The 20423-nt window shown below is 45.0% G+C and overlaps 1 long non-coding RNA gene across 1 annotated transcript; it reads left to right on the top strand.

The window, feature by feature from the left end:
- The first annotated feature begins 19012 nt into the window (after window positions 1–19012).
- Window positions 19013–20065, top strand: LOC142474694 (uncharacterized). The gene is made up of 3 exons (XR_012790588.1): window positions 19013–19087; window positions 19304–19351; window positions 19962–20065. It is a non-coding gene; the product is annotated as an uncharacterized LOC142474694 (long non-coding RNA).
- The last annotated feature ends 358 nt before the right edge of the window (window positions 20066–20423 follow it).

The raw sequence follows: 20423 nt of genomic DNA, 5'->3' as shown, positions 1-20423 counted from the left end.
TAATACACGTAACTACACACTGACTCACAGACACTGCCTGAGTAATACACGTACCTACAAACTGACTCACAGACACTGCCTGAGTAATACACGTAACTACACACTGACTCACAGACACTGCCTGAGTAATACACGTAACTACACACTGACTCACAGACACTGCCTGAGTAATACACGTAACTACACACTGACTCACAGACACTGCCTGATTGGTCACATGTAACTACACACTGACTCACAGACACTGCCTGAGTAATACACGTAACTACACACTGACTCACAGACACTGCCTGAGTAATACATGTAACTACACACTGACTCACAGACACTGCCTGAGTAATACATGTAACTACACACTGACTCACAGACACTGCCTGATTGGTCACATGTAACTACACACTGACTCACAGACACTGCCTGAGTAATACACGTAACTACACACGGACTCACAGACACTGCCTGTGTAATACACGTAACTACACACTGACTCACAGACACTGCCTGAGTAATACACGTAACTACACACTGACTCACAGACACTGCCTGAGTAATACATGTAACTACGCACTGACTCAGACACTGCCTGAGTAATACACGTAACTACACACTGACTCACAGACACTGCCTGAGTAATACACGTAACTACACACTGACTCACAGACACTGCCTGAGTAATACACGTAACTACACACTGACTCACAGACACTGCCTGAGTAATACACGTAACTACACACTGACTCACAGACACTGCCTGAGTAATACACGTAACTACACACTGACTCACAGACACTGCCTGTGTAATACACGTAACTACACACTGACTCACAGACACTGCCTGAGTAATACACATAACTACACACTGACTCACAGACACTGCCTGAGTATTACATGTAACTACACACTGACTCACAGACACTGCCTGAGTAATACACGTAACTACACACTGACTCACAGACACTGCCTGAGTAATACATGTAACTATGCACTGACTCACAGACACTGCCTGAGTAATACATGTAACTACACACTGAATCACAGACACTGCCTGAGTAATACATGTAACTACACACTGACTCACAGACACTGCCTGAGTAATACACGTAACTACACACTGACTCACAGACACTGCCTGAGTTATACATGTAACTACACACTGACTCACAGACACTGCCTGAGTAATACATGTAACTACACACTGACTCACAGACACTGCCTGATTGGTCACATGTAACTACACACTGACTCACAGACACTGCCTGAGTAATACACGTAACTACACACTGACTCACAGACACTGCCTGATTGGTCACATGTAACTACACACTGACTCACAGACACTGCCTGAGTAGTACACGTAACTACACACTGACTCACAGACACTGCCTGAGTAATACATGTAACTACACACTGACTCACAGACACTGCCTGATTGGTCACATGTAACTACACACTGACTCACAGACACTGCCTGAGTAGTACACGTAACTACGCACTGACTCACAGACACTGCCTGAGTAATACATGTAACTACGCACTGACTCACAGACACTGCCTGAGTAATACACGTAACTACGCACTGACTCACAGACACTGCCTGAGTAATACACGTAACTACACACTGACTCGCAGACACTGCCTGAGTAATACATGTAACTACACACTGACTCACAGACACTGCCTGAGTAATACATGTAACTACACACTGACTCACAGACTCACAGACACTGCCTGAGTAATACACGTAACTACACACTGACTCACAGACACTGCCTGAGTAATACATGTAACTACACACTGACTCACAGACACTGCCTGAGTATTACATGTAACTACACACTGACTCACAGACACTGCCTGATTGGTCACATGTAACTAAACACTAACGCACAGACACTGCCTGAGTAATACACGTAACTACACACTGACTCACAGACACTGCCTGAGTAATACACGTAACTACACACTGACTCACAGACACTGCCTGAGTAATACACGTAACTACACACTGACTCACAGACACTGCCTGAGTAATACACGTAACTACACACTGACTCACAGACACTGCCTGAGTAATACACGTAACTACACACTGACTCACAGACACTGCCTGAGTAATACACATAACTACACACTGACTCACAGACACTGCCTGAGTTATACATGTAACTACACACTGACTCACAGACACTGCCTGAGTAATACATGTAACTACACACTGACTCAGACACTGCCTGAGTAATACATGTAACTACACACTGACTCACAGACACTGCCTGATTGGTCACATGTAACTACACACTGACTCACAGACACTGCATGAGTAATACACGTAACTACACACTGACTCACACACACTGCCTGTGTAATACACGTAACTACACACTGACTCACAGACACTGCCTGAGTAATACACGTAACTACACACTGACTCACAGACACTGCCTGAGTAATACATGTAACTATGCACTGACTCACAGACACTGCCTGAGTAATACACGTAACTACTGTACGCACTGACTCACAGACACTGCCTGACTAATACACGTAACTACACACTGACTCACAGACACTGCCTGAGTAATACATGTAACTACACACTGACTCACAGACACTGCCTGAGTAATACACGTAACTACACACTGACTCACAGACACTGCCTGAGTAATACACGTAACTACACACTGACTCACAGACACTGCCTGAGTATTACATGTAACTACACACTGACTCACAGACACTACCTGAGTAATACATGTAACTACACACTGACTCACAGACACTGCCTGAGTAATACATGTAACTACACACTGACTCACAGACACGGCCTTATTGGTCACATGTAACTACACACTGACTCACAGACACTGCCTGAGTATTACATGTAACTACACACTGACTCACAGACACTGCCTGATTGGTCACATGTAACTACACACTGACTCACAGACACTGCCTGAGTAATACACGTAACTACACACTGACTCACAGACACTGCCTGAGTAATACACGTAACTACACACTGACTCACAGACACTGCCTGAGTAATACACGTAACTACACACTGACTCACAGACACTGCCTGTGTAATACACGTAACTACACACTGACTCACAGACACTGCCTGAGTAATACACGTAACTACACACTGACTCACAGACACTGCCTGAGTAATACATGTAACTATGCACTGACTCACAGACACTGCCTGAGTAATACATGTAACTACACACTGACTCACAGACACTGCCTGAATATTACATGTAACTACACACTGACTCACAGACACTGCCTGAATATTACATGTAACTACACACTGACTCACAGACACTGACTGAGTAATACACGTAACTACGCACTGAATCAGACACTGCCTGAGTATTACACGTAACTACACACTGACTCACAGACACTGCCTGAGTATTACATGTAACTACACACTGACTCACAGACACTGCCTGAGTAAAACATTTATATACACACTGACTCACAGACACTGCCTGAGTAATACATGTAACTACACACTGACTCACAGACACTGCCTGAGTAATACACGTAACTACACACTGACTCACAGACACTGCCTGAGTAATACATGTAACTACACACTGACTCACAGACACTGCCTGAGTAATACATGTAACTACACACTGACTCACAGACACTGCCTGAGTAATACATGTAACTACACACTGACTCACAGACACTGCCTGAGTAATACATGTAACTACACACTGACTCGCAGACACTGCCTGAGTAATACATGTAACTACGCACTGAATCAGACACTGCCTGAGTATTACACGTAACTACACACTGACTCACAGACACTGCCTGAGTACTACACTTAACTACACACTGACTCACAGACACTGCCTGAGTAATACATGTAACTACACACTGACTCACAGACACTGCCTGAATATTACATGTAACTACACACTGACTCACAGACACTGCCTGAATATTACATGTAACTACACACTGACTCACAGACACTGACTGAGTAATACACGTAACTACGCACTGAATCAGACACTGCCTGAGTATTACACGTAACTACACACTGACTCACAGACACTGCCTGAGTATTACATGTAACTACACACTGACTCACAGACACTGCCTGAGTAAAACATGTAACTACACACTGACTCACAGACACTGCCTGAGTAATACACGTAACTACACACTGACTCACACACACTGCCTGTGTAATACACGTAACTACACACTGACTCACAGACACTGCCTGAGTAATACAAGTAACTACACACTGACTCACAGACACTGCCTGAGTAATACATGTAACTACACACTGACTCACAGACACTGTCTGAGTAATACATGTAACTACACACTGACTCACAGACACTGCCTGAGTAACACATGTAACTACACACTGACTCACAGACACTGCCTGAGTAATACATGTAACTACTGTACACACTGACTCACAGACACTGCCTGAGTAATACACGTAACTACACACTGACTCACAGACACTGCCTGAGTAATACACGTAACTACACACTGACTCACAGACACTGCCTGAGTAATACATGTAACTACACACTGACTCACACACACTGCCTGTGTAATACACGTAACTACACACTGACTCACAGACACTGCCTGAGTAATACACGTAACTACACACTGACTCACAGACACTGCCTGAGTAATAAATGTAACTATGCACTGACTCACAGACACTGCCTGAGTAATACACGTAACTACGCACTGACTCACAGACACTGCCTGAGTAATACACGTAACTACACACTGACTCACAGACACTGCCTGATTGGTCACATGTAACTACACACTGACTCACAGACACTGCCTGAGTAATACACGTAACTACACACTGACTCACAGACACTGCCTGAGTAATACATGTAACTACACACTGACTCACAGACACTGCCTGAGTAATACATGTAACTACACACTGACTCACAGACACTGCCTGAGTAATACATGTAACTACGCACTGAATCAGACACTGCCTGAGTATTACACGTAACTACACACTGACTCACAGACACTGCCTGAGTAATACACGTAACTACGCACTGACTCACAGACACTGACTGAGTAATACATGTAACTACACACTGACTCACAGACACTGCCTGAGTAATACAAGTAACTACACACTGACTCACAGACACTGCCTGAGTAATACATGTAACTACACACTGACTCACAGACACTGTCTGAGTAATACATGTAACTACACACTGACTCACAGACACTGCCTGAGTAACACATGTAACTACACACTGACTCACAGACACTGCCTGAGTAATACATGTAACTACTGTACACACTGACTCACAGACACTGCCTGAGTAATACACGTAACTACACACTGACTCACAGACACTGCCTGAGTAACACATGTAACTACACACTGACTCACAGACACTGCCTGAGTAATACACGTAACTACACACTGACTCACAGACACTGCCTGAGTAATACACGTAACTACACACTGACTTACAGACACTGCCTGAGTAATACATGTAACTACACACTGACTCACAGACACTGCCTGAGTAATACATGTAACTACACACTGACTCACAGACACTGCCTGAGTAACACATGTAACTACACACTGACTCAGACACTGCCTGAGTAATACATGTAACTACTGTACACACTGACTCACAGACACTGCCTGAGTAATACACGTAACTACACACTGACTCACAGACACAGCCTGAGTAACACATGTAACTACACACTGACTCACAGACACTGCCTGAGTAATACACGTAACTACACACTGACTCACAGACACTTCCTGAGTAATACACGTAACTACACACTGACTCACAGACACTGCCTGAGTAATACATGTAACTACACACTGACTCACAGACACTGCCTGAGTAATACATGTAACTACACACTGACTCACAGACACTGCCTGATTGGTCACATGTAACTACACACTGACTCACAGACACTGCCTGAGTATTACATGTAACTACACACTGACTCACAGACACTGCCTGAGTAACACATGTAACTACACACTGACTCACAGACACTGCCTGAGTAATACACGTAACTACACACTGACTCACAGACACTGCCTGAGTAATACACGTAACTACACACTGACTCACAGACACTGCCTGAGTAATACATTTAACTACACACTGACTCACAGACACTACCTGAGTAATACATGTAACTACACACTGACTCACAGACACTGCCTGATTGGTCACATGTAACTACACACTGACTCACAGACACTGCCTGAGTATTACATGTAACTACACACTGACTCACAGACACTGCCTGATTGGTCACATGTAACTACACACTGACTCACAGTCACTGCCTGAGTAATACACGTAACTACACACTGACTCAGACACTGCCTGAGTAATACACGTAACTACACACTGACTCACAGACACTGCCTGAGTAATACACGTAACTACACACTGACTCACAGACACTGCCTGTGTAATACACGTAACTACACACTGACTCACAGACACTGCCTGAGTAATACACGTAACTACACACTGACTCACAGACACTGCCTGAGTAATACATGTAACTATGCACTGACTCACAGACACTGCCTGAGTAATACATGTAACTACACACTGACTCACAGACACTGCCTGAGTATTACACGTAACTACACACTGACTCACAGACACTGCCTGAATATTACATGTAACTACACACTGACTCACAGACACTGCCTGAATATTACATGTAACTACAGACTGACTCACAGACACTGACTGAGTAATACACGTAACTACGCACTGAATCAGACACTGCCTGAGTATTACACGTAACTACACACTGACTCACAGACACTGCCTGAGTATTACATGTAACTACACACTGACTCACAGACACTGCCTGAGTATTACATGTAACTACACACTGACTCACAGACACTGCCTGATTAATACATGTAACTACACACTGACTCACAGACACTGCCTGAGTAATACATGTAACTACGCACTGAATCAGACACTGCCTGAGTAATACATGTAACTACACACTGACTCACAGACACTGCCTGAGTAATACACGTAACTACACACTGACTCACAGACACTGTCTGAGTAATACATGTAACTACACACTGACTCACAGACACTGCCTGAGTAACACACGTAACTACACACTGACTCAGACACTGCCTGAGTAATACACGTAACTACACACTGACTCACAGACACTGTCTGAGTAATACATGTAACTACACACTGACTCACAGACACTGCCTGAGTAATACATGTAACTACACACTGACTCACAGACACTGTCTGAGTAATACATGTAACTACACACTGACTCACAGACACTGCCTGAGTAACACATGTAACTACACACTGACTCACAGACTCTGCCTGAGTAATACATGTAACTACTGTACACACTGACTCACAGACACTGCCTGAGTAATACACGTAACTACGCACTGACTCACAGACACTGCCTGAGTAATACACGTAACTACACACTGACTCACAGACACTGCCTGAGTAATACACGTAACTACACACTGACTCACAGACACAGCCTGAGTAACACATGTAACTACACACTGACTCAGACACTGCCTGAGTAATACACGTAACTACACACTGACTCACAGACACTGCCTGAGTAATACACGTAACTACACACTGACTCACAGACACTGCCTGAGTAATACATGTAGCTACACACTGACTCACAGACACTGCCTGAGTAATACATGTAACTACACACTGACTCACAGACACTGCCTGATTGGTCACATGTAACTACACACTGACTCACAGACACTGCCTGAGTAATACACGTAACTACACACTGACTCACATACACTGCCTGTGTAATACACGTAACTACACACTGACTCACAGACACTGCCTGAGTAATACATGTAACTACACACTGACTCACACACACTGCCTGTGTAATACACGTAACTACACACTGACTCACAGACACTGCCTGAGTAATACACGTAACTACACACTGACTCACAGACACTGCCTGAGTAATACATGTAACTACACACTGACTCACACACACTGCCTGTGTAATACACGTAACTACACACTGACTCACAGACACTGCCTGAGTAATACACGTAACTACACACTGACTCACAGACACTGCCTGAGTAATACATGTAACTATGCACTGACTCACAGACACTGCCTGAGTAATACACGTAACTACGCACTGACTCACAGACACTGCCTGAGTAATACACGTAACTACACACTGACTCACAGACACTGCCTGATTGGTCACATGTAACTACACACTGACTCACAGACACTGCCTGAGTAATACACGTAACTACACACTGACTCACAGACACTGCCTGAGTAATACATGTAACTACACACTGACTCACAGACACTGCCTGAGTAATACATGTAACTACACACTGACTCACAGACACTGCCTGATTGGTCACATGTAACTACACACTGACTCACAGACACTGCCTGAGTATTACATGTAACTACACACTGACTCACAGACACTGCCTGATTGGTCACATGTAACTACACACTGACTCACAGACACTGCCTGAGTAATACACGTAACTACACACTGACTCACAGACACTGCCTGAGTAATACACGTAACTACACACTGACTCACAGACACTGCCTGAGTAATACACGTAACTACACACTGACTCACAGACACTGCCTGTGTAATACACGTAACTACACACTGACTCACAGACACTGCCTGAGTAATACACGTAACTACACACTGACTCACAGACACTGCCTGAGTAATACATGTAACTACGCACTGAATCAGACACTGCCTGAGTATTACACGTAACTACACACTGACTCACAGACACTGCCTGAGTAATACACGTAACTACGCACTGACTCACAGACACTGACTGAGTAATACATGTAACTACACACTGACTCACAGACACTGCCTGAATATTACATGTAACTACACACTGACTCACAGACACTGCCTGAATATTACATGTAACTACACACTGACTCACAGACACTGACTGAGTAATACACGTAACTACGCACTGAATCAGACACTGCCTGAGTATTACACGTAACTACACACTGACTCACAGACACTGCCTGAGTATTACATGTAACTACACACTGACTCACAGACACTGCCTGAGTAATACATGTAACTACACACTGACTCACAGACACTGCCTGAGTAATACAAGTAACTACACACTGACTCACAGACACTGCCTGAGTATTACATGTAACTACACACTGACTCACAGACACTGCCTGAGTAATACACGTAACTACACACTGACTCACAGACACTGCCTGAGTATTACATGTAACTACACACTGACTCACAGACACTGCCTGAGTAATACATGTAACTACACACTGACTCACAGACACTGCCTGAGTAATACATGTAACTACACACTGACTCACAGACACTGCCTGAGTAATACATGTAACTACACACTGACTCACAGACACTGCCTGAGTAATACACGTAACTACACACTGACTCACAGACACTGCCTGAGTAATACACGTAACTACACACTGACTCAGACACTGCCTGAGTAATACATGTAACTACACACTGACTCACAGACACTGCCTGATTGGTCACATGTAACTACACACTGACTCACAGACACTGCCTGAGTAGTACACGTAACTACGCACTGACTCACAGACACTGCCTGAGTAATACATGTAACTATGCACTGACTCACAGACACTGCCTGAGTAATACACGTAACTACACACTGACTCACAGACACTGCCTGAGTAATACACGTAACTACACACTGACTCGCAGACACTGCCTGAGTAATACATGTAACTACACACTGACTCACAGACACTGCCTGAGTAATACAAGTAACTACACACTGACTCACAGACACTGTCTGAGTAATACATGTAACTACACACTGACTCGCAGACACTGCCTGATTGGTCACATGTATACAGAATGTATACAGACACCAACCCACTCACCCACTCACCCACGTGTCAGTCAGTCACCCACCCACGTGTCAGGCATTCACCCACCCAAGTGTCAGGCAGTCTCCCATGAGTGTCAGGCAGTCTCCCACCCAAGTGTCAGGCAGTCTAGCCCAAGTGTCAGGCAGTCTCCCGCCCACCCACCCAAGTGTCAGGCAGTCTCCCGCCCACCCACCCAAGTGTCAGGCAGTCTCCCACCCACCCAAGTGTCAGGCAGTCTCCCACCCACCCAAGTGTCAGGCAGTCTCCCACCCACCCACCCACCCACCCAAGTGTCAGGCAGTCAGTGTCAGGCAGTCTCCCACCCACCCACCCAAGTGTCAGGCAGTCTCCCAAAGTGTCAGGCAGTCTCTCACCCACCCACCCAAGTGTCAGGCAGTCTCCCATAATCCACCCACCCACGTGTCAGGCAGTCTCCCATTAAACTCACCCAAGTGTCAGGCAGTCTCCCATAACCCAACCACCCACCCAAGTGTCAGGCAGTCTGTCTCTCTGTCTCTCTCTCCCTGTCTCTCTCAGTCTCTCTCTGTCTCCCCGTCTCTCTCGGTCTCTGTTCTCTCTCGGTCTCTGTTCTCTCTCGGTCTCTGTTCTGTCCTCCTGTCTCTCTGCTCAGTCCTCCTGTCACTCTGTTCTGTCCTCCTGTCTCTCTGTTCTGTCCTCCTGTCTCTCTGTTCTGTTCTCCTTTCTCTCTGTTCTGTCCTCCTGTCTCTCTCTGTTCTGTCCTCCTGTCTCTCTCTGTTCTGTCCTCCTGTCTCTCTCTGTTCTGTCCTCCTGTCTCTCTGTTCTGTCCTCCTGTCTCTCTGCTCAGTCCTCCTGTCACTCTGTTCTGTCCTCCTGTCTCTCTGTTCTGTCCTCCTGTCTCTCTGTTCTGTTCTCCTGTCTCTCTGTTCTGTCCTCCTGTCTCTCTCTGTTCTGTCCTCCTGTCTCTCTGTTCTGTCCTCCTGTCTCTCTGTCACTCTCTCTGTCACTGCCTCTCTCTCTGTCACTGACTGTCTCTCTCTCACTGTCTCTCTGTCACTGACTGTCTCTCTGTCACTGACTGTCTCTCTGTCACTGACTGTCTCTCACTGTCTCTCTGTCACTGACTGTCTCTCTCTCACTGTCTCTCTCTCACTGTTTCTCTCTCACTGTCTCTCTCTGTCTCTGTCTCACTCACTCAGTCTGTCACCCACTCTCTCTGTCTTACCTTAACTGCCGTATACCTACACCAAAATAACCTATACTGCTTTCTTCCAGATTTGACTCAAGTTTCACACGGGAGACATCGGAAGACAGGTAGGGAACACCTCCCCTCCAGTATAGTACCTTGAGGGACTGCGGATCAGGTAAGATCCCAGGAGGGATTGCTGCTTTAGCAATTGTGAAGTGGGGGCATCCAGACACTGGTTAAGGGGTTCAGAAGCCATTCACATCTGGCTTTTTTTTTTTTGTTTGATTTAGTGAGGTCATCCGAGACACACACACACACACACACACACACACACACACACACACACACACACACACACACACACACACACGTAACAAGGACAAATGATGGTAAAGTATAAGTGTAATACAATAAATAAACTGTTAATGTAAGATTTTTTTTTTTAAATAAATAATAATATAATTGTGTCCCCCGGTTTTTCATTTTCAAAATCTGGTCACCCTAAGAATAGATATGACACGGCCTTCTCCTGTCGGCACCTCTTAGTTTTATTTCCCCTTCTGTTATCAATATTCTGTATGTCCGGCTACAGGAAGGGTCAGGAGACAGGGAGGACAGAGGCAGGAGAAACCCATCTGGCTCCGGCCTTGCCTGTCCCTACAAATACAAACATACAACCCCTCACTGAATAACATAGCCCTAATCCCATGTAATAATCCTGGGTGTAAAAAAAATAATGGTTTTATGAATATTGTAATGGTTTATTAGGGACCTAGGAGGTGGCTAGTGGGGCTGTTATGTGTATTTTTGTTTATTCTGGGTAGCGGGGGTGGGTGAACGGGGTATTGGCCCCAAGGATGGGTGTTTAGGCCTACCGGGTGGGGGGGTAGCGGGAGGGGTTGACCCCTTCATTACCTTAGCGGTATTAACCGCTAATTTAAAGAAGAGGTTAAGTCATCCCGCAACCCCCTGGCAAGGCCTAAACACCCACCCAGGGCCAAATACCACCTTCACCCACCCCCGCTGCCCGCAATAAGCCTGGCACGGGTATATAACCCCTTCATTGCCTTGGCGGTAATGAAGTTGCCTGTAAATGCATTTTTTATGCATCGGATTCATGCCGGGGGTCTCTGGTGCTGATATTAATGGATATCAGCTCTGCAACACATGCATTTTATTTTCATCGCAGCTTCACCTCACCTTCTTGCCAACTTTTGTGGCTGGACAATTTGGAGAAGAAACAGCAATTTTAAAGTGGCGATCAGCTGCAATAAGCTGATCAGGGCTTATAGAATTGAGCGTGTTTGAAAAACTGGCGATCAGTGCCGAAAAGTGGCTTATCACCGCGCGTCTGCCGATTTTATTTATTTATTTATTTTCCGGAAGAAAAAAAAAACGGTTATTTTTGCTCTAATCGCCAGCTTCTCTGGGCTTACTGAATCGCTGTAGGCGATTACTGCATGAGGGCCTTAGGAAGGATTTGTTCCTGTAAAGTACACCTAGTTTGGCATAGGATTTGGATGTCAGGGTATCAATGTGCAACCCAAATGTTAAATGGGAGTTGAACTATATGCCCAGAAATTTCAAACCAGTAACAGGGGCTAGGATGGTTTTAGAGCTGGTTTTTATCTGAAGCTCTGTCATTGGCAGCTTTAGCAATTTAGCTCTGGTCCCAAATACCATTGTTACAGTCTTGTCAGTGTTTAAAATCAGTTTGTTCAAGGTCAGAGAGGCGAGGGCTGCGTGCATATAGGATAAGATCTAAGGCCTCTCACAATAACCCGTTAGGAATATTAATTCCTCATCTATCCGACATAAGTATAAAATATACTCTAACCAAGACCCCTAATACAGAGTTACCCACCTTATACGGGAGCAGCTGCCAGACGAGTATAGTAAATGTATCTTATTTCTTTTACCACTGGAGGGCAGCGTGGAGTTACACGGAGGGGCGCCCGTAAGGACGACTTGCCAGTTAGGCGGAAGGAGAAGCGCACACACTTTTATGTGAAACGGATATATTTGGGGAGGGATTTAGTAGTCTGAGTAACAAAATTAACCATTTAAATATGCACAGATTTAATCCCACTTTTGGAAATTAGGGATGTTGCCTAAAAGTTTGAGAATGCACAAAGTGCCACCCATGGGCTTTAATGAAGCAGCATTTGTGGGCTAAAGGGAACAGCATTCTGTATAAAGGTATTTTGGACTCGATATAAATAATTGATGCCAAAAACTAATATTAAGTAAATTGAGAATGGAATAAACTTCAGCACAAACGTGCAGAATGTGATATTCTGAGAGATTTTACAGATGTTATCAAATCCCACAGTGAATATATAGAAAATGTCTGTATAGAACGAGTCAAACAAGAATATGCCAATAAAACGTTTAATTGGGAGATACAGGGGCCACAATTCAGGTCATTTAGTTGAAAGAATAGAAGCCGGTCAGCCAGTAGAGCAGGTCAGCAGGTCAGCCGGTAGAGTAGGTCAGCCGGTCAGCTCTAAGATCAGCATTACTTATATCCCCTAAACGTTGTCCCCTGCATGTAATGCTGCAGAACAGCCTACACTGCATATACTGTACATGAGATACTTAACCCTTTCTTTTCGCTCGACTCTAATCTGAATGATTTGCTAATTGGTTTGTAATTAGAGAGATATTTGTAGCAGAATCCCATGTATGTTATTTTTACCTTTTTAGATACCGTTTTGTGTAATAAAAGATATGAGATCAGAGGGGCTTCCTGTTTGCACTCGTGTTTTGGCAGAAGTATATATGTGACCCTATAAATCTCCCTCACACCCGGGCTTGGCAGCGTGACACTAGTGCAGCGTCCTGGGGAAGAATCACTGAGCTGTTAGCAATAGATACAACGGATAGAAAAGACACTACACATAGGTTTGATTAAAGAGAGTATTTTATTGAAATAATGAATCTCTTTGCTGGTAGGGGCCTGCAGCACATTGCAGAGCGATATAGTAACACGCAGAGCAGTGCATTGCAGGCCCCTCCGGCAGCAAAGGTGTGAAGACCAATGCAGGGTGTATAAAGATCTCACTGATAATTCATGCACAAAGGGCAGTTTGTTGCTGTGATCCAGAGGAAGGCGAAACATAACCCCTGCTGTGCAATGGGGGAAAAAAAATTCCTTCCTGACCCCATTAAATGGCGATCGGATGGTCCCTGGATCACTGCGCAGTGAGATCAAATAGAGCAGCACAGATCAGCGTTGTTATACACAGGGGCACACTCAGTATATAGAGATGCGGGTGATGGGGCCCTTGTGCCCCTGTGTATAACTCACCTGCTCCCCCATCCCCCTGCATATCTATCCCATTCACCCCTTTTCCTCCCGCATACCTCGCAGGGCCGGCCGGCCATTAGGCGGTCGCTTAGCGCGTAGAGCTCCTAGGGGCGCATTAATAATCATTATTATTTTTTCCTCTTATTATTTTATTTATTTATCTTTTTTTTAAAATTATTATTCTTTTTTTATCCAGTATTTTGGCGCCCTTTTATTTTTATTTTGCGTCGCGCTGGGGTGCGCTCGCACCCCCTGCAGCCCGATAGCTACGCCACTGTTTATTTTATTTTATTTATCTTATTATTTTTTATACAACTGGGGCACAAATTTTAAGTTTCGCCTCGGGCACATGAAACCCGTGCTCCGGCCCTGCTCCTTGTTCTCTCTCTCCCTCTCACGCCCAATATCCCTATCTCCCTCTAGTACCTGCCCCTCCCGCAGCCTTCCTGATCTTATCTGCCTCTCCTGCGGTCAAACCAACTTCTCAGGGCCCCTAGAATACCCCTGTATCTACGCCCTGGCTCCTCTGCTACCTGCTCCTGGCTTCTTCTCCGCCTAAAAAAGGTGAAGCAGCAGATCTGTCCGCACCTCTCGTATTCTCCTACCTGCTCCCGGGGTCTTCTCCTCCGCCTAAAAAAGGTGAAGCAGCAGATCCGGCCACACCTGTCGTATGCTCCTTGGTCATCGTACACCACGTCTGCGTCATCGGCCGCCTTGTAGCCCACCTCATTGTTCCACTTGACGCCCGCTTTGTCGTATGCCTCGTCGTCCGCCTCATAGCCCGCCTCGTCGTCCGCCTCGTAGCCCGCCTCGTCGTCTGGTGGCACAAAGGGCACCACCTTCGTGCGTGTCCTGATCTGCAGGAGACATGAAGTGTTTGTAACCAGGGACAGTGATACTCTGTATCGCAAGAGCTCCTGTGCCACTTATACCCCATCCCCAATACCACGTTATTCTGCCCTCCACAGGGCAAATACCCGTTATACCCACCTCCCCAGGCCCAGTACCCAGTTATACAACCCTCCCAAGGCCCAGTACCCTATTATACGCCCCTCCCCAGGCCCAGTACTCGTTATACCCACCTCACCAGGCCCAGTACCCGTTATACCCCCCTCACCAGGCCCAGTACACATTATATACCCCTCCCCAGAAGGTCATGTTTCTATTTATCAAAAATACATTGAGTTACCTCTGGTTTTCAGGCATGTCCTGGGGGAGTTATCACAGAGACACAGAAACGTCGCTGAGTTTGGGTTAGTAACTCCCTTAACCTCTCAGCAGTTGAATTCCCCATTAGGCGCTTAGCACATTAAAAACAAGCGTTGCTATTTCTCTGCATGAAGTTGCAGGTAATTGGGAGAGTTACACAGTGACGGCTATTTCATCACTCACCTTCTTCCCCCGAAACGGTCTTTTCTGTCTTATTTCCGGCTTCACATCGGATATCCAAATCCATTCTTGGCCTCTGATCTCTATGCAAGACAATGCTTTAAGACAGGGTTGCACAACCTTTTCCCCTGCTCCCCCCTCCACCTTCCCCACCTTGTCTCCGACGTTCTGATGTAACGACGTCATGTGATATCACGTTGCTATGGCAATGCCACATCATGTGACGCCACGTTGCTGTCGCCAGAAGCCGCCGGAGACAAGGAAAGGGAACTTACAGAGGCCTTGTGCGCGATCTCCGGCATTTAATTTAAATGCTGTGGGGAAGAGCGAGGGGCCTCTATAAGCGCCGAACCCCTCCTCCCAAGAAAATGTCGTGCCCCTCGATTTGCGCACCCCTGCTTTAAGAGATATCCTGGGACCCTCCAACTCCTCCATCGGACCCTTCCTCATATTGACTGACCTTGCAGTGCTCTGCACTGACTTGCACTGACCTGCTATGGTGCCTCTCAAAATACCATGCTAACTCATTCTGAATATACATGTGTCCTTTCTACATGTTACTCAGCTTGTATGGGCCACAGACAGCTTTCCCGGGGTCCAGGACTAGTTTCCACTGGAGACACTCACCCATGGGTCGGCGACTTTGCGAGAACCCACCCCCCCCCAACCTGTTTTCTCTTGCACTGCCATAGACAATAACATTTCGGCCTGCTGGTCTTTCTCAGGTAAAGTGGCTAAACCCACTAAATCCAGCAAAGAAAGGCCAGCAGCCGAAACATTGTAGTCTGTGGCACAATAAATTATCTTTTTTTATTCAAATCCGTGTGCCCTTTCCCATCAATCATATTGTATCCATTGGACGAAATGCCGGTCTTCCCTGAGACTAAGGGGCACTGGTAAAAGTATCACTACTTATTGTTTTTTTTTGGTGTGCAGCAAATCCCCATCATTTATGCGTTCTCTTGCTCTGCCCCAATCTGACACACCACCTTGCTCTCTCACCCCCCTCTTAGACTCCCCCGTCACCCTTTCCTTCCTCAAAGGTTGTCCTTTAATCAGATCTTACCCAAATTGTCTCCATCTCCCTTGGAAATGTTCTGTCTTTAAGCTGTGCGGCTCCTCTTGATCCAAACTTTCTTAGCTGACCCCTTTAGGTTTCGGCTCCGAGGGTCTAAAAAATAAGCGACTCCGAAAAGATGTGAAATATGCGCACGGGTCCTAATGGGGCACTGAGGGGGAGACTTAAATACTAGTAAATATAATCTACTGTGCTAACAAATATAATCTATTAACTAACAAATATAACTTATTAAACTAAGAAATATAATTTATTAAACTAACAAATATAACTTATTAAACTAAGAAATATAACTTATTAAACTAAGAAATATAATTTATTAAACTAAGAAATATAACTTATTAAACTAAGAAATATAACTTATTAAACTTAGAAATATAATCTATTAAACTAAATAAATATCTATTAAACTAAATAAATATCTATTCAACTAAATAAATATAATCTATTTAAAAACAATACAATAAAAAGCTGGAGAAATGATACGTCAACCAAGTCACAGATGTGATGCCAATGAGCGTTGAACTCCTTGCAGATCCACCGTCCGCTGGTTGTGGCAGAAAGTGGTGACATACAGTAGAACAGAGTGGTTGAGCTGTAACCACGGCAGTCAGGTCAGAAATCAACACAATATTTTTTGAAATTTAGAATGAGAATGTTCTGTATGTCACATTCTGGGCTCAGACTCTGAGCCCTGTCACATGTTAGCAGCTTGTGATAATACAGTAGAAAGTATCCATACTGTATACTGGGATGTGATAAGAAACATGAAGGTCATTTTATACTGGGTCCCATAACCTGCTTTATATGAAGTATCATTTTACACTAATTAGTAGAGATGTTACATTTTGAAAAATAGCACTTCTGGCGGCATTGTTCATTTTCTCTACAAATGATAAATGAAAAAGTTGGATAAAATGTTTAATGTGTGTGTGCGCGCGCAATATATATATAGAGAGGTATCAGTACCGTGTTAGCCGAGCTTCAATAATCAAAAAATAAATAGATGATACCGTTCTGTGGCTAACGAAATGCTTTTATTTGTGCGAGCTTTCGAGATACACTGATCTCTTCTTCCGGCGATGTTACAATGAATGAAGCAAGCAAAAGGTATACTTAAAAACAGTGTCTCTTGGAATGTTATCTGTGCTGGTCCTTCCCCCGGTGTGGATGTGTTTTATGCCTAGAGGTGTCAAAAGGTTCCTGAAAGCAAGTGATGAAAGAGTGTGTATGTGTATCAGTGTGAATGAAAATGAATGGAGAGCCCACAGTATATACAGTGCTTTACAAAAGGTGTGTGTGGAGTGGGAGTGGATATAAATGGTGTGGGTGGGTGTGGAAATGTGAGAGTTTGTAGCACAACTAAAAGTGTGTGTGGATACTTTGTGGTCCCTATTGATGTATAGGGATGTAAAAACAGTATTTGTATGTGTAAGAGACAGCTGTGTGTGCATACATATAGCACAGTATGTTAAATTACGCCGCGGGGTCATGTGACGTCACCCTCGTCAAATGCCGCTGCAGGTCACGTGACGCCGCATCAAGGTAAGGGGGGGGAGCGCGAGCACCAGCAGAGGGAAGGCAGGGGGGCGAGCTGCAAAAGTTTGTGCTCCCCTGGTATAACCAATAAATAATATAGCTGATATAGCAATTTGGTTGTGGCTAGAGAGAGATTATAATGGCAGTGAGAATTAGTGGTCAGAATTAATAACAGTGCAATTACTAAAAAGTAGCTGTAATAAAATAATAATAAACACTCGGCCTAAACACAATAAAAGTCCAGAAACCTAGCTCTAATAGCTATGTTATAACTCAATCATAAAAGGATCCAATTCGGGCGTCCTCTGGAGCCCTGGCAGCTCTCTTCAGGGAAACAACTACCTCCTCGGTAGATATCTAAACAAAAAAAAGAAGAGAAAGCGCCCGCTCCATGTGTAAATTCGGTTTAACAATTTCATTTCCTGGACAAGATAAAAATAGCAAACTCACAAACGCCCGTTTGGTAAAAGCATTGTGTGAGACAAGCTCGGGCTCCGTGGTAATCCGGTGGTCAATCCGCAGCTCCAGACTTTGGACGATGACCGGGAAACTCGATAGGCTGCGCCCCTCGCAGTGTGGTCCTCCAGCAATCTGTGGTATGTTGTGGTTCCACTGTAAATCCGGTGTCTCGTCTTGGTCGCGTTCCAACTTCCCTTCCGGCGTCAGGACGTATAGTGTGGCAATAGCAACAAGAAGAAAGTACTGAGGTGGGGTTGGATCCCCCTCGGTTATTTCTTGTTTTATTAATAAATAATTTACTATATTTTAATCTCTGGTGCGCATTGTGTGCATTTTTCTTCTTGTCTGCACAGTGCTTCAGATGCTGCATCTGAAAAAATGCCGGTGGATCGGGATGTGAGGTAGGGAAGTGACGTCCGCGCCGAAACGTTATTGCCACGCCTCCAAATATTTATTGCCACGCCCCCAATCGCACCCGCTGCATACCCTGCAAAGCCATAAAAAAGCTCAGGCTTCAGTAAGTGTATTGCAGCGTGTGTGCCTTCCCTCCGTCTGAAATACTATAGACGCAGCCTTATCGACGCTTACTAAATAGGCCCGTGTCTCTCTCTCTCTCTCTCTCTCTCTCTCTGTGTCTCTGTCTCTCTCTGTGTGTCTCTGTCTCTCTCTGTGTGTCTCTGTGTCTCTGTCTCTCTCTCTGTGTCTCTGTCTCTCTGTGTGTCTCTGTTTCTCTCTGTGTGTCTCTGTCAAAAGAACATTTCAGTATTGCCAAAGCGTGAGTAATAGGGGGTGTGGGACAATGATTACACGAATACTAGGGGGTACGGTATAATGGTTATACAGTACATTACTTTTCTCTCTCTCTCTCTCTCTCTCTCTCTCTCTCTCTCTCTGTGTCTATCTCTCCCTATGTCCCTCTCTCTGTCTCTCTCTCATTCTCTGTCTCTCTCTCATCCCTGTATGATAGGTATGTTCCAACTCTATTTTTTGCTCTTCTTTTCCGTTTGAGAGGAGGGAGTCCCTCACCTCTTCAGCCACACACCAGGAACGCTGGATTGCTTTCAGACGCTCGGAGAGGCGGATACAGTCGTGGATTGCAGGCACTGATTTATCTGGTAAGTACCGCAAACATGCTTGAACAAGGGCCGTAGACATTTTTTTTGATGGTTTAGATTATCATTGTCTGTGGTTGTTAGTTATTGGTATTAGAGTTTTTTGATGTTGTTACGAATCAAATACATTTTGAAGTAGTAATCCCCTCCGAACTGGGCATTCCTGGCCAATAATGCCCTGGCTGTAAGAGTTGAAGGGCCCAAGCAAAGCCCCCACCTCTATACACACTAACACTGCAGGGGCATCAGAGTGTCTTGTTGTCATGGCAACGGGGGGTGTCACGTGATGTAATTTGTTTAATAAATTATTTTTTAAGGTGTCCCGGTTTTTCATTTTCGAAATCTGGTCACCCTATTCATC

The sequence above is a fragment of the Ascaphus truei genome, assembly GCF_040206685.1.
Source record: "Ascaphus truei isolate aAscTru1 chromosome 20 unlocalized genomic scaffold, aAscTru1.hap1 SUPER_20_unloc_1, whole genome shotgun sequence".
NCBI classification, from domain to species: Eukaryota; Metazoa; Chordata; class Amphibia; order Anura; family Ascaphidae; genus Ascaphus; species Ascaphus truei.
This window is presented reverse-complemented; position numbering and strand designations above follow the sequence as displayed.